General features: G+C 39.8%; 1 protein-coding gene across 3 annotated transcripts in view; it reads left to right on the forward strand.

Annotated features, from left to right (window-relative positions):
* Positions 1 to 13,946, forward strand: part of FAM110B (family with sequence similarity 110 member B) — a 114,274-nt gene that overhangs the window by 37,231 nt on the left and 63,097 nt on the right. The gene's annotated exons all lie outside the window — the stretch shown is intronic.

Consider the following 13,946-nt stretch of genomic DNA (forward strand, 5'->3'; position numbering starts at 1 on the left):
CTAACAGCAGCTCATAGTTGAGATTGTAGTCTTTATTCTTTCCTTGTTTCCAGCTGAAGATTGCATTTTTAGCAGTTTTTTATTATTGAACTTGCACTTTATGCTGCTACTACTCCTTTCATTTCTGCTACTCTAGTTCATAAGAATTAGAATAGCAGAGTTTAGAGATTAAGTATATGCACTGCCACTCTCTAGAAAAATCAGTCTGTGTGGAGGTAGAAGGTGGCTGGTGGTGAGCCTGAAGTTGCTGTGCTGCTCAGCAGCACTGCTGAGCCATGTTTGGAAGCTGCTTAGTGAAGAGACTTTTGTTAGTGAGAGGCTGGGGCAAGTGGGTTGGTGTACATGGGAAGTCTTGGGGAAGGAGTAACAGGCATAGGGTAGGAGGGGAGGGAAGGGGTCACTGATGTTCACAGAAACAAAGGAGGGATGACAGAGCATGCCCAGAAGAAAGCATTGCAGACACAGTGGTGGAGAGGCAAAAGTAGAGATGGAGGGCCAAGCATGGGCAGCATGTGGATGGAAAGCAGTGGAGGGAGATAGGGCCCTCTGAGCTGTGTCTTTCAAGTATGGTTAGTGTTGCAAAGTCCAGAAAAGAAGAGGGGTACATGTCTGCAGAGTGCTTGTGAGAGAAGCAGTGAGATAAGAGAGTCTGGCAGGGTATTTCTGACGGTTAAAGAATGACCCAAAATCGGCGGTCGCCCTGAGAGTGGGTGGGCCAACATGTGAAGAAATGTAAAGTTGCAAGAGGCAGAGAGGAGAAGGGAAAAGATCTTGTAAGATGAATCATTCTTTCACCACTAGAGTGATCTTGTTCAGTTTTTTGTTTGGTGTCAGCTCATTTCACACTTCTCAGAGAATTTCAGACCCAGCCATATTATTGTGATACTGGTGAACCATATCTGAAGTTGATGATGGGGGAAAAAGAGGACCACAAAACTTGCTGTGATACTCAGTGAGGTCAGTGAATGACAATCACATCTCTATGTATGGCTGTATACAATGCACTCCAAAGACAGGAAAGTCTCTTTACCATGAAGTCACACCAGGGAATTCTGTCCTTCTTAAGTCTTAGACTTTTATTCAGTTTACACAAACTTCTGTAAACAGCAAATCGTCATTTCTTGTTGCTTCTTGAGATATTTCTTGAGGGCTTTATTAGGTCCTTGCTGGAGTTCCATTATTCAGCACTTTGCATCTTCTCAGAGAATTAGTCATATGAAGGTCATCAGCTGCAGAAAGAGAAATAAGTTGTCTTTCTCAGCACTGTTTTGTGTGCATTATATGTGGCCTTCAAACCTTAAGGTGTCCCAAACTGCAAGGAGGATCCCCTCGTGGACTTAGCCTTTCCCATCATGTAATGTTGAAGTTCTGACCTAGTAGAAGGGAGATGAGCATTCATCAAGATAAAAAAGCAGTCAGGTCTCACCTTACAGTAGTCTTCTCCAAGCCAATATGTTGAAGAAAGTGCTGATGAGAAGGAAAATCTTTGAGCACATTTATGAATGTCCAGGGATCAATGTTTTGTTTGGCTGCCCACAGCAGCATTCACATGGGAGTAGAGTGTCCAGTGAAGTACTCATTGTCACAACCTATGTGGTCACTGTTTTTTGTCTCCCAGGTGGCTCTGGGCATTCACTGCTGGAAACCACACAGATACCTAAAGGAGTTTTGTGGATTTTGCATTGTCTCATGTCAACCAGAAATTCTGCAGTTGGTTTCTCAAGAGGAGATGACTTGAAAGGCAGAAGTGTATGGATTGCCTCTACCTTTTCTTCTGTTCGTTTTTTATTGTTAAAAAAGCAAAACAAACAATCAACAGTTTGATAAGATCCCAGCTGCTAGTCAGTGGTGATATGCAGAAGTTGATATGAGTTGCAAGCTTTGTTCTTTTGGAAGCTTTTTTTTCAGCTGTGACAATTGTAAAGTTTATTCTCCTAGGAGATGCTCAGATCTTCCACCCCCACCCCTAACAACTAAACAGACTAGGTCTTCCTGCTGTTTCTTTGGTGGATACATGTTCAGAGACGATGACGTTTTCAGCTACGTTAATTACCAGAGGTACACTGTTAAAATAATAGGTATGTGATCTTATTACTTCTCTGAAAGAGCCATAAAACCTAACAATAACTAAATTCTGGACCTTGTAAAATTTTTACAAGGAAGATTAAAATTAAATTTATGAAGGAGGAAATTTCAAAAACATGTAGTATGTGAGAAAGGTTGTTTTCTATGTTCTTATTACATTGGGTCTTTTCTCTATTTTAAAGAAATTTAACTCGTGGTGATACTAATTTTTATTTAACAAAAAGGTTTTTGGGGGCCCAGTCTGAATGAGAAAGTTTCCAGAATTGAGGCAATGAGTGGGATACTCTCCTGTTGCATCCTAGATATGGTTGCATATCCTAGATGTGGTTGCATGAGGGACTTGGTGTACCAAATGGGACCTGTAGGTCACATTAGTCAATTGACTGCTGATCTTGAGCATTGAATGCCCACTGTGGATTTTTCACTGCACCTGGTTAGCGCTGACCAGTAGTGCTATGGGGCATTGAGCTGTTCAGAAGGCAGTGGCTATGTGTTTTCTGCAGCAAGAACTGCTGCACCTCTCCTTCGTGGAGGAACCAGCTCTCTTTATCTGCAAGGTGGTGGGCCGTAAGTGAACTTCCAGTGGAGAACCTTGGTCCTGGAATTTTACCACTGTCATTGCCAGTTCTGGGGTTGTCTCCCAGCTTACCAAAAGCTGCATCATGCACCAAATGTAGCTTTTCAAGATAGTCCTTATCCTTCCGTAACAGCAGCTAATTTCATGGTGGTTATAGTGGGTGATCCAGAATTACCTGCTCTGCCATGAAATTAAATGTTTCCACCTAGTCCTGTTTCTTCGAAGGTGTGTTGAATGAAAAGAATCCTTATTTAATTTTTTCCAGAGGAACTGGTACTAAGCTCTATGATCTGTTGAAGTCCAAAGAGTACAAAGAATAGAAAATCAATTCTCTGTGTACTGTTTTGCGGCTGGTTCTATTTTTCCACCATTGTCCCTGAGTCCTCCTATAATTGCATGAAGGAATGAGAAGAGCTTGTTACTCCCAACAATTAGCAAGTTTCTTATTAACAGAGTTAATAGACCTAAGTATAAATACTTGTGCTAGATAAATGCACAATCTGGAAACTAAGTCAGCCTTCCCTGCTTTGTGTGTGTCAACATCTTCAAGATAGTTTTCTGATCTGTAAAGTATTTTTCAGAAAGAAACCTGTTTTTACATAGATCTATTTAATACTGTTTAACAAAAGAGAAGCTAAAAAATAACATCACTGCATCTCTTATATTGCTGCTGCCTGTTGCAGCCACAGTTTGTAATTTATACTGGGTTAGGGGCTCTAAGCTTTCGAAGGAGTGAAGTATTTTCTTCTGTGTCATATAAACAATATTTGATCAGAAGCACTCTAGAGTGAAGTGCTCAAGTAAAGAAAGACTAAGATACATGACCTCAGACAAAAATCAGTAATTTCAGTGCGATTTAAGTTGTCTTTATCTGGAACTATTTGGCATTAAAATGTGATCAGTCTGATTTTCAAGCTTGCTGTATTCGCATCAGTTCTAAATGAAGTTTTCTGTTGCCTGTGGATTGTTCCTGTAGTGTTTTGTCTTCTAAGAGCTTTCTGTTTGTCATCTCTCCTCTCTTTTCTGTGTTCTACTAACAAGTACGGGTTCAAAGAAATGAATAAATCTATATAAACAATGCTTACTTTGTGACTTTTTCAAGTTGCATCTTAATAACTCATTTCTACAGGAACATCTTTCGCAATGCTCATTCACGTTTTTCACTGCAATAGGCAGCCTGTAATGAAAATGTTGACTCACCTGAATGATGTCTCTGTTTTCTCTATTCTCTAGATCAAATTGCAAGATAATTTTAAATTACAAGTATTAGATCACATTTCCTTGGACAATTGCTTTTGATTATACTAAGTTGCTGCACTCACCTACTTAAGTCTCAGTCAACATTTTAAATATCAGTGTTAAGGGAAGCAGGAGAAGGTGTCCTAGATAATGTTTACTTCCTATCTTGTTGGCTTAATATTTTGAGTCTCTTCAAATTAATGGTACCGCTTGTATTAAAGAACTTTGTATAAAGAAGAAAATTGATTTATCTTGTAACAAAAAGTACAGGTAATCTTGGGAAGGGGGGGGTGGGGCAGAAGGGATCTGTGACATGCAGCCTGGATATGCACATAGTGTAGTCTTTCATTCTTTTATAGATTGCACGACAGCAGCCTTTAATTTTTGAATGCTTTAATTCTAGTGCAAGTACTCAAATGACTCACCAGTTATCTAAAGCATCAGGTAACTATACCTATCTTTAGCTTTGTTCTATCTTCTTATCCTTGTTTCTATCTTCATTTTCTCAGTTGTAGGCTACAGTGAGTTTAATTAATGTTTAGAAAAACAAAAACCCAAAACAATGCAGGAAGTGTTCCCAAGTGTTCTCACGAGTACAGCCTCTGCAGGCTCGCACTTGGGATGGTCAAGGCATATGGAGGGTAAGTTCTTGGTCTCCTTTCACAGTACCTTCAAACACAACGTAACTTGACCCCACCTGCCAAGAGGCTGCACTTTTCATTTGGAGGTGATACTATTTTTAAGAAGAGATGTCTTCTCTCTGCTACATGTAGCAGTGCCCTCATTTTGGTGGTTGGTCTTTGCCAAGGCCTTAGCTGCATTCCTCCTCCACTGAGGATTGCTCTGTGCTGCAGAGTATGGTATTTAACCGTGGTGGGGGGTCAGCCCTTTGGCTAATTCTATCAAAGTGCTGAATTGCAGGGGTTCAGACAAGAAATCAATATTCTTTTTCCATCTGACTGCCTTGAAGACGATGTAAATTAAATCTATCTATAAAAAAAGTTATGTCTACACTACAAGAAATACAGTTGGCAAGTATGAGCTGCTGCCTGTGTTGCTGCTGGGAAGGATCTTGCCTGGATGGTTTTGTTTTCAAAGTAGTTATTGGTAAATTCCCCTGAGATTTGTAGTAGTGAGATGCAAATAATCTATACAACTGTGACAATTCTGTTGTTTTCCTCACAAGTTCTGTAGATCTGCCTGCAGCAGGCTTTGAAAGCTGGTGAGGTGAGTGAAGATGTAATGCCACTTGGGAGGCATCCTTTGTTTTCTGGAGTTCTCTGCCTATTAGTACCTTTTATGTGTATGTTTTGTTGCCTTTTTCTTTTTTGACGCATGCTTTTTTAATTTCCTTTTGGTTTTGTTGTGTTTAGGCTTTTTCTGACATAGTGTACTTCTCAAGTGCAGACATGCATCATCTCCTTCACCACCAGCAGCTTCTACAGATTTTAGACTTAATTTTTTTTAATATCCAGGCCATCTCACCCAGTTACTTTGGTTTGATATTTTTTCCTCTTGTATTTTTATTTACTTGAGGAAGTTGCCTGTAAGTTCTGCCAAACAGTAACTCAGACTCAGCTGCAGTAAGGCTGGAGTGGTGCCATGTGTTGGGAGACATGAGATGTTCTAATATATGATATAATTGGGAAGACTTTAAGGAGTCTCTGGTTTTACTCCAAATTTCTTCTTTTGCTAGTTTTGGGAATTGAAATAATAAGTATACAGAAACCCAAAAAATTGATGTGAATACTGCAAAACATGACAAATAATTTTCAGACTTTTCCTTTATGCACTCTTAGGTCTGTGAAAGTCAATTTAAATACCAAGTTCTGAATGAATACAGACTTCTGAAATAGTTCTTTGCTCTAACATAGAGAGTAGAATTTTAAAAAAGAAATCATACATCTAATTTGGTTGGTTTTTGGTCTCATTTTATTGATGTGCTGCAAAATAATAGTAGAAGCTATTTACCTGATGTACTTTTACCTGATGTAGTGTACTAGTTTACCACAAGAGTTTATTATATTCCAGGTACCCAAGGAGAAGACAAGCCTTCTAAATTCTTCCCAGCATCAATATTTCAAAGCTGTTTCAGTTTGTTTTAAATGAAACAGATATGGAATTATATAAATGGGGAAGTGGTATGTACTCAGAACAGCTTGAATACTGTAAGTGAGATTAGATTTTTGCAAGTTAGCCATGCACATGCTGCAGCCTGTGTGCTGAAATGATCAGCATGAAAACTCAGTGCTATGTGCAGGGTTGTTCACATTGCTTCCCCTCAGTCCTTCCAAAAAGGAATATTTGTGTTAGTGAGGGGGATATGGTGGAAATGCTGGCAGCAGTCCAACTGAGTATAGAAATTAAGACATTTTTCAAGTTATACCACTTTTCATAGTACGCAGTTTCTGTTGTAGAATACAAATAATGTGTACAGTGAAGTCAGTGTTAAACAGGCAGCTCTGAAACTTGCTAATGTATGGTTTTTGTAGCAGCCCTTTTACTGTGGTTGTGCTGCTTATGTTTTGACTACAGACTCCTGGAATTTGCTTTGAAAATATCAGTGTCTGTTTTATTTGAGGATTAGTTTTGGAGTAGCTTCTTTAAATCCTGATTAAGGCAGACATCAAGAAGAGACTTTCTTGGTTCATGTCAGTAAAGATTGCATTGTTGTAGAACATGCAGGAGATAAATGTTTGAGACTGACTGAAAGGTCCAATTCTGACTTAGCTTCGTTTTGAGTGCTCACCTTTTAACCTTATTTACCCCTGTTTGTGCCTAGTTTCTGTAGGGACAAAAAGGGTTACTGTTACGCTATTAAGGTTATGTTGTACGGGATTACTGATTTCCCTTCCTACCTCCAATATGCTTAGGACTTTAGGACTCACTGCTGGGATGTCACCCACTTGATGTAGTGGGAAACCAATGATCTCAAAAATGTACTGAGCTTCACTGGCTATGTTATTAGGAATGCTGAGTTACACTTGCTGTATGTTGGTGCTCACAAACTGTATATGAGTTTACAATAAAGACTAGGTTCAGGCCTGTAACCATTGCTCTGATTTTTCCTAATCTTATGTTGATATAAATTCTTGACAAAATAATAAATGCCCACTAACATGATGTGCGTGTCAGCAGTGTTAAATTACAGTGCCTGTGAGATGAAGGTTGTTATGTATTTGCAATTTGCTTAATTTAAAACAGAAAATTCTAATGCTTGTGCTTTTAGAAACTTGTTCTGGAAGTGCTGTGGAGTTGCATCTGGGACAAAGGTCTGAAAGGTTCCATCCAGTTTGGGCATGTAGGAAGAGTGGCCACCTGAAGAAATTCTGGTTATTGGCACCAGTAGTGTTACAAGTGGTGACTTATGTGGGGCTACTGTGCCATGCAGACATGTGCTGCTGGGAAGTTGGGCAACTTTTTTTTCCTCCCAGGACTAGGAAAGGAAGATGAAGAAAATGCCTGGTGCTTTGCCCAAGGAAGGTTTGAGAAGGCAGAACAGTAAGTAATTTGTCTCCAGAATGTCGCAGAGTTCCCCTGGTGCATGTTTCCTGTCTTCAGAGCACTTCTCAGCTTTTATCACTCTTGCCCTCACCTTAGTTGGAGCACTATGCATGGAGGGGAGTGTCTGCTCAAATGTTCAGAAAAGGATGGAAAGCAAACAGTGGGAGCCTGTCGGCTTGAGGAGTGGCCACTCATTTGTCTCCATTTATGCTAAGTTTTTATAGCTCTTCTTATATGACTTGTGTGGTCATTTTGCATCAGAGGATTGGGCAAAAGCATCAAGCAGTTCTTGGAAGAAGGGTATGGGGATCTTATCAGCTCAGCAAAATTTAACTTGCTAGGTGTACAAGCTGCCCAAGATGAAAGTATGCTCTTCTTCAGGAAAGTTATACAGAGTAAGAGCCCTGATGACTTTTTCATAAAAGAGCTTTTGGCTTGCTCTATTAAATAATTAAATGTCTCTTCCTGGAGAGGCTTTTCATCTGTGCCAGCAAAATACTTCTGGCTTCTTGTAAGAACACCATGAGACTGGGTTCCAGTATGGCGAGTCACAGTTTCTGGTTTTATATGGGCACAGTTTCTAGAAATTTAATTACAATCTTTCTAAGATTAAAATCTAAATTTATTTTACTTTTGGCTAAAAGGGCTTGACATTTAATAGGCTTCCTTCAAAGTTGTTAGCCTTGATTTCTGTGGTAACCAAAGCCATTGTATTCATCTGGGATTCATTGTGCTAAATATCTTCAGTTCTGGTGTAAAGTAATAAGATCTTAGAGTTGCTCTGAAACCCTGGATTATGGGTGTGGACTGGAGACTTGAAGTCTCAAAGGTTTGCAATCTCTGAGCTCCCGGAGAGCTGCCTGGCAGCAAGGAGGAGTTTGTGCAAGTGCCTGTATGCATCAGTGTCTGCAAAGAACCACTTCATGTTCCAACAGTCGCACCTTGACTTGCTTTCTAGTTGCATCTTGCAGCTCAACATAAACACCTTCTCGAATAGAGAGACGTAAGAGAGTGAAAAACAGTCTTTGAAGAATAAGAAAACAATGGGGTTTAGAGAACCTGATGGGTCTTCATTGTCATCACAGAAGATCAAAGAAAACCTTGGAGCTGCTCTTTTTACTCAGAATTGGAAAAAACATTCTCAATTACAGAAGTGAGCAAGTCTGACAGAGTTTTTTCTTCAAAGGGAGGAATGCTATACTTCATCTTTCAGCCTTTGCACTCTTTGCAGCATAGCATTTTTGAAAAATTGCACCTGTCCTCCAAATGGAAGATTTGTATTTAAAGTTTTCCCAAGCCAGTCTTATCTCAGTTGGACATACTCAGCATCAGGTTGTGCCACCCATTTCAGCAAGGTGGTCATAGTGAAGATGCTACTAAATAGAAAAGAAGAAAATGCCAGCAGGGGTGATGGAGATTAATAATGTGGAGGTGCTGGAAGTTTACTTACTATATTGCAAGCTCTTTCTGCTTTTTCACTAGGGAAATCAGTATTTGTCATCGCTTTCTGGCTTAAATGATTCTCTTAGGGTCCCCATGTTCCACCAGCAACTACAAAGAATGTATCTCCACTTTTGAAGCCCTTTTGTGGCTTGTTCCAGTGTAGTTTTAACCTCCCATGTCCTTGTGAGCAGTTAACTTTTGCTACCATTATATCTTATGCTAGGACTTCAACATCTTACCTCAGCCATGTTTAGTTTTTTGGGTTTTTTTATTGCACTCTTTTTTAAAATCTGTTTGTTCTGGTCTGAAAATGTGTCTCTCTCACTTAACCGTTTGGAAGCAGAGGCTGTTTTTTCTATAATATATTTTGCAATTTTTGTGTCACTAGGGTCATGATTATTGATTTTATGTGAGTCAGTCATACATGCCCATGTTCTGGATGCACTGTTTAAAGCTATTTCTGTGCTTATTGTAAACAGTGTGGTCCCTTTCTCTGGTTCACCAACTTTGTGGCCATCTAGCTGGTCAGCCAGAGGCTGTGAAATGGTGGCTAAGAGGCACACGTGTTTTGGTCTTGAGGAGGCCTTGGTTGTGCTGAAAGGTGTTACGCCTTTTGAAATGGACAGTTCATACTGCATCTCTGCTGGTAGCTGTGAGGAAGGGAAGTTGGGGAAAAAATAAGGTGGAAATACAAGAGGGCACAAAGCATATTTGTGTAGTTTGAGGTGATTGCTGAAATATGGTGGAAGAAAACCTTGCACTGAAGGAAAAATGGATGGAACTTGAGGAGGAATGGAAAGTCGACATTGGTATGGAGATGTGTTGGAGTGGTATGTGAAGGGAAGCATACTTCAGGGCAATGAGAAATCTTTTAAATGACCTTTTGTTTGGGATTTGTGTGTTCTTAAAAACAGAACAATGCTGCGTTATTCCACATTTGGTTTTGTGTCCGAAGTGCAAGTGCTCAGCATAGTAAACCTCTTGCAGGCTTCACTTCAGATCCTTCTTTGCCACATCCATCAGCAGTAGGATGAAACCCACCTCACTGACAGCTGAACTACTCCTTCCCTGGCTCTCCAGGGTGGCAGTGATGGACTGGTGTCATCCTTTTAGTCAGTTAGGTCTGCAATGGACATACTGCCAGTGTGTAGGTCTGTGGAGGTAGTGTACTTCGGAATGTGGGTGATTTTTTCTGTTTGCTTTTTTTATGATTCTGAGATAAAAGTGAATAAGAATGCTATAAAAAATAGTCTGTAGGAATCAATCTTAGTGCCATCCTGCAACGAGTCTCTGGCATTAATATAGAGACTTCTCTGCCTGAAGTTCCAGGTTAGCTGTCCAACTTCAATGATTGAGAGCATTGACATATGCACACATGTGGACAGGTAACTGCTTGCTTACCAATCAGAATTGGAGCAATCCAAGAAATGTCTCTGTGCTACACAAAATGAAAATAAGTTTGTTGATGCTGAGTGCCAACCTCAAGATATTTGTGACTTCCAGAGAAAAGTTTATACAGCAAACGCTAGGCCCATGTTTTGTTTTCCTCCATAAATGATGATGGGCCTAGTGAAGAGTTTGCCGCCAACTGGCAGACTTCCCAAATACTTGCTAGGAAAGGAAAGAACTCAGCAAATAACTATTGTGAAATCAAAGGTAGTTTTCAAAAGAAAAAGAAAATAATGCTAGATAAATTTATTTGGGAAAGAAAACTGAAATGTAGAAAAATTTGTGGAAAACTGTCCCCTTATCTTTCAAATTGTGTAAATGTCAGAAGTACCATCCAAAAAATCTTAAGACAAATCTTAAGATTTTGTTGTTACATAAATGTAACCATGGGATGGTTTAGCTTACTTCTAAAAGTCTAATGAATGCATCAAGCCAAGTAAAATATTCATTAGAGTAATTGGTTCAGTTCAACCTCTCAAGGCTACAGCTTGGAAATATCCACACTATTGCCTTTAGAAATGCAGCATGTTCACCAACCACTTTGCTCAACTCATTTTCATGCCATATGCTTGCTATACTTTGCAAAATCTAATTAAGTAACTGAGGTAGCAGTTTACAAGCAATATTTGATACATTTTTAAGCCAAAGGTTAAGTGGTATCCAGAGTGAAACCTGTTCAGTTGCAAGACACATCAGAATTATTTAAGATATTCTTGTATTGAAGTAATTGGATATGGAAGTACTTATACAAGTGATAATAACCTAGTAGAAAGTTATTTGTTCCCAAAATATTAATATGTTTGTTAATTCACTTAGATATGCCTAAATGAAGTGTAAAATTCATTAATGTGCTAGCTAGACATTTTTCACTTTAGGAAGCTGGGTTTAGTGTCATATGATGAATTCATCATACCCTCATAGCTTTTCCTCTCTCCTCCCCTCTGTGATGGGCATCTGCTTTGGACCATATGGTTTCAGAGAATTTTAATTGAAATTCTTCTGTCAAGGAACTGAGCTGGAGAAAGCCTAACTTGCTTATAATTGCTAAAAATTTTGTAGAGACCTTCTGTTTCCATGCGGAGGAGCAGGAACTTGAAGCTTAGCACATGCAGGTAACTTGTGCCAGGGACAGGCTTTTGCTTTCGATGAAAGTCTTCCAAATATTGGTCAACTTGTGTACCTTTCACAATTTGTTCATTTCCAACAGAGACTTGCTGGAGTCTCTTGTGACTGTGTCCTTATGAAACCTCTCTTGGCTTCTCTTGCTGGCACATCTATAGATGGCTGTATCCTGTCATGGGTCCAGTGCATGGTCCAGGTGCTCATGTGCCATCACCACGGGTGGCAGGGCAGGCTGGTGGAGCTCTGCATTGTCCTCAGTTGGAGTTTCAGCCATATGCCATTGCCAAATGGGGGTTCTTGTGAATGACCACTGGCTCTAAACATTTGCCCTGCTGTGCAGTTCCCCATACCTTCCTGACCCACCATATTGTGATGATGGTTAAAAGCTAGTGTAAAAATTGAGATAGACGTTGGCACTCTGCCGGCTGATCTGCTAAGCTAAGCACAGAGGTTTAGTGAGTATTGATTATGTTGCAGAGACAAATAGGTGTTTCTTGAAATTCGCCTTTGCAGCTGTTTATGGGTCCTTCAACTACAGCTGCTGCCATGAGGTTTTAAAAAAGAAAGCAACTCCTGGAATAAACACCCTGCTGCAATGGTATGTTGAGAGTGTGCTGCCAGGGCAGCCCTTGCTGGGGATGTGGGTTGAACGTGCCCTTGGAGCCAGCAGCTCTGTGGGAGGAGGCAGGAGGCTGGCTGCTGGGGAGCTGTGCTGGAACTGAGCAGGGTGAAGCAGTGAGGGCTTGGAGCACTGCTGGGCAGAGGGGGGACACACACGTAGGCTTAGCAGCTTGCATGGGAGGGAGCCGAAACTGAGACTCGTGTAGCAGCTGAGGTCTGGTTGATTCCTGTTTCAGTTTTCTTGGTCATTTTTTCACATGTCATCCATGCCTTGGTGGTTTGTGAATGTGGATTAGATTAGAAGAATGATTTAAGTTCCTTGATTTTATTTTTTGTGTTCATGCATCTTTTCTTTTGCTTAGCAAATGTGAGCATTCCCAATAGCTGGATCAGAGGACTAAGGTTAAGACTTTTATTGGTCTTATTCCCCTGTTGCTACCTTTGGCAAAATGTTAGAAAAACAACATTGTAGATCTGATCATCAAATCATTGTGCATCTTTTTCACATGCCTCTTGAACTATTCAAATTAATTTTTTAACCACTGTATAACTGCCTCTCCTGCCTTTCTTCATTAAATATATAGTTTCCTGGTTTCAAGCAGTATGGCTGAGAAACTTGGAATATTCCACAGTATTTTGTAGAAGAATTTATAAAAATTGATGAGCTTCTTAGATGATGTAATCTAAAAAAAAGACTAAATAAAACAGCCTCCTTCTTTTATTGCAACACAAAACTTAATGTTGACCGAACGTTGAATCAAGGAGCAAAATGTCACTCTTTCTGTATTTCTTTTTTATTTCTAGCCATATGTAGCTTTGAGAATATTAGTCTTACAGAGATGAAGTCTACTTCTAGCACAGAGCAACTCTTTATGAGCAATTTCCGCTGGCAGATTAAGAAAGCTGTGACATAGCTATTTACATATTTCCAGTAAATATGGTCTTGCACTGTTACCACATTGAGGTCTTGTTCCATGAGTAAAATTTTATAAAGTAGCAAATACAATTTTTGTACTGAAGTAAGTACAATATTCTAAAAATGTTTATAGACAGCCTTTAATATAATGCTCTTGGACTGTGCCTGATACTGTATGGTGCTGGTGATAAGAGTAGAGAATTAGGAAAAATGCCAGCGTGGGCACAGTAGAACTCATTATTGCAGTGGGGTTCAGGATCTTGTTAGTGTAACGTTTATGGATATGGTTTATGTGTAACTTAGTGAAACATCTTAAAAATGCATTGTAGTTTGTCTGTGCATAATGCTGTAGCACAAGAGACGGTTGTGTACTTCCATCTTGTCACTGATGTTTGAAAACCTTTTGATCAATGTAGAGCTTAGGTGATTATATGAACCATGCGGGAACAGAAAACATCTGAAGAGTGTTTTTCTGTTTGTGCTAAGCAAAGTGAGGATTAATTGAAATGTACTACCAAGGAAGACTAAACAACAAGTGTCTGTATCTTTTTTTCACTGTTATTTACCTGATGTAGAAGCTCCCAGCATCTTTCAAACACACAATGTTCTCTTGGGTCATAACATTCCTTTGTTTAGTGGACTTACTTATAAAATAAGCGTAAGTAAGCATGTAGGACTTAGTTGTGTTAGTTCCCCATACATCTAAGTAGTCTTTGCTCATGGTATTTTCCAAATGACTTAATTTGTTTTGCACAATGGCAAAAATTTCCTTGGCATTTGCACCCTAGCCTCTTGAAAGCTTAGTTAGGACTTTATGTGCCAATGCACACAGAAGCCTTCTGACCATCTGGGTGTCTGCCCACGGGTAAACGTAAAGGACGGACAGAGGGGGTCCTGTTGACTTGTGTAGGGCTACTGTGCACTGAAGGCACGTGTGTGGTTGCAGTAGTGTGCAAAACCTGATCTGAGGTCTGCTGTGTGTGATGCTGG

Source organism: Corvus hawaiiensis, chromosome 26 (assembly GCF_020740725.1).
Source record: "Corvus hawaiiensis isolate bCorHaw1 chromosome 26, bCorHaw1.pri.cur, whole genome shotgun sequence".
Taxonomy (NCBI): Eukaryota; Metazoa; Chordata; class Aves; order Passeriformes; family Corvidae; genus Corvus; species Corvus hawaiiensis.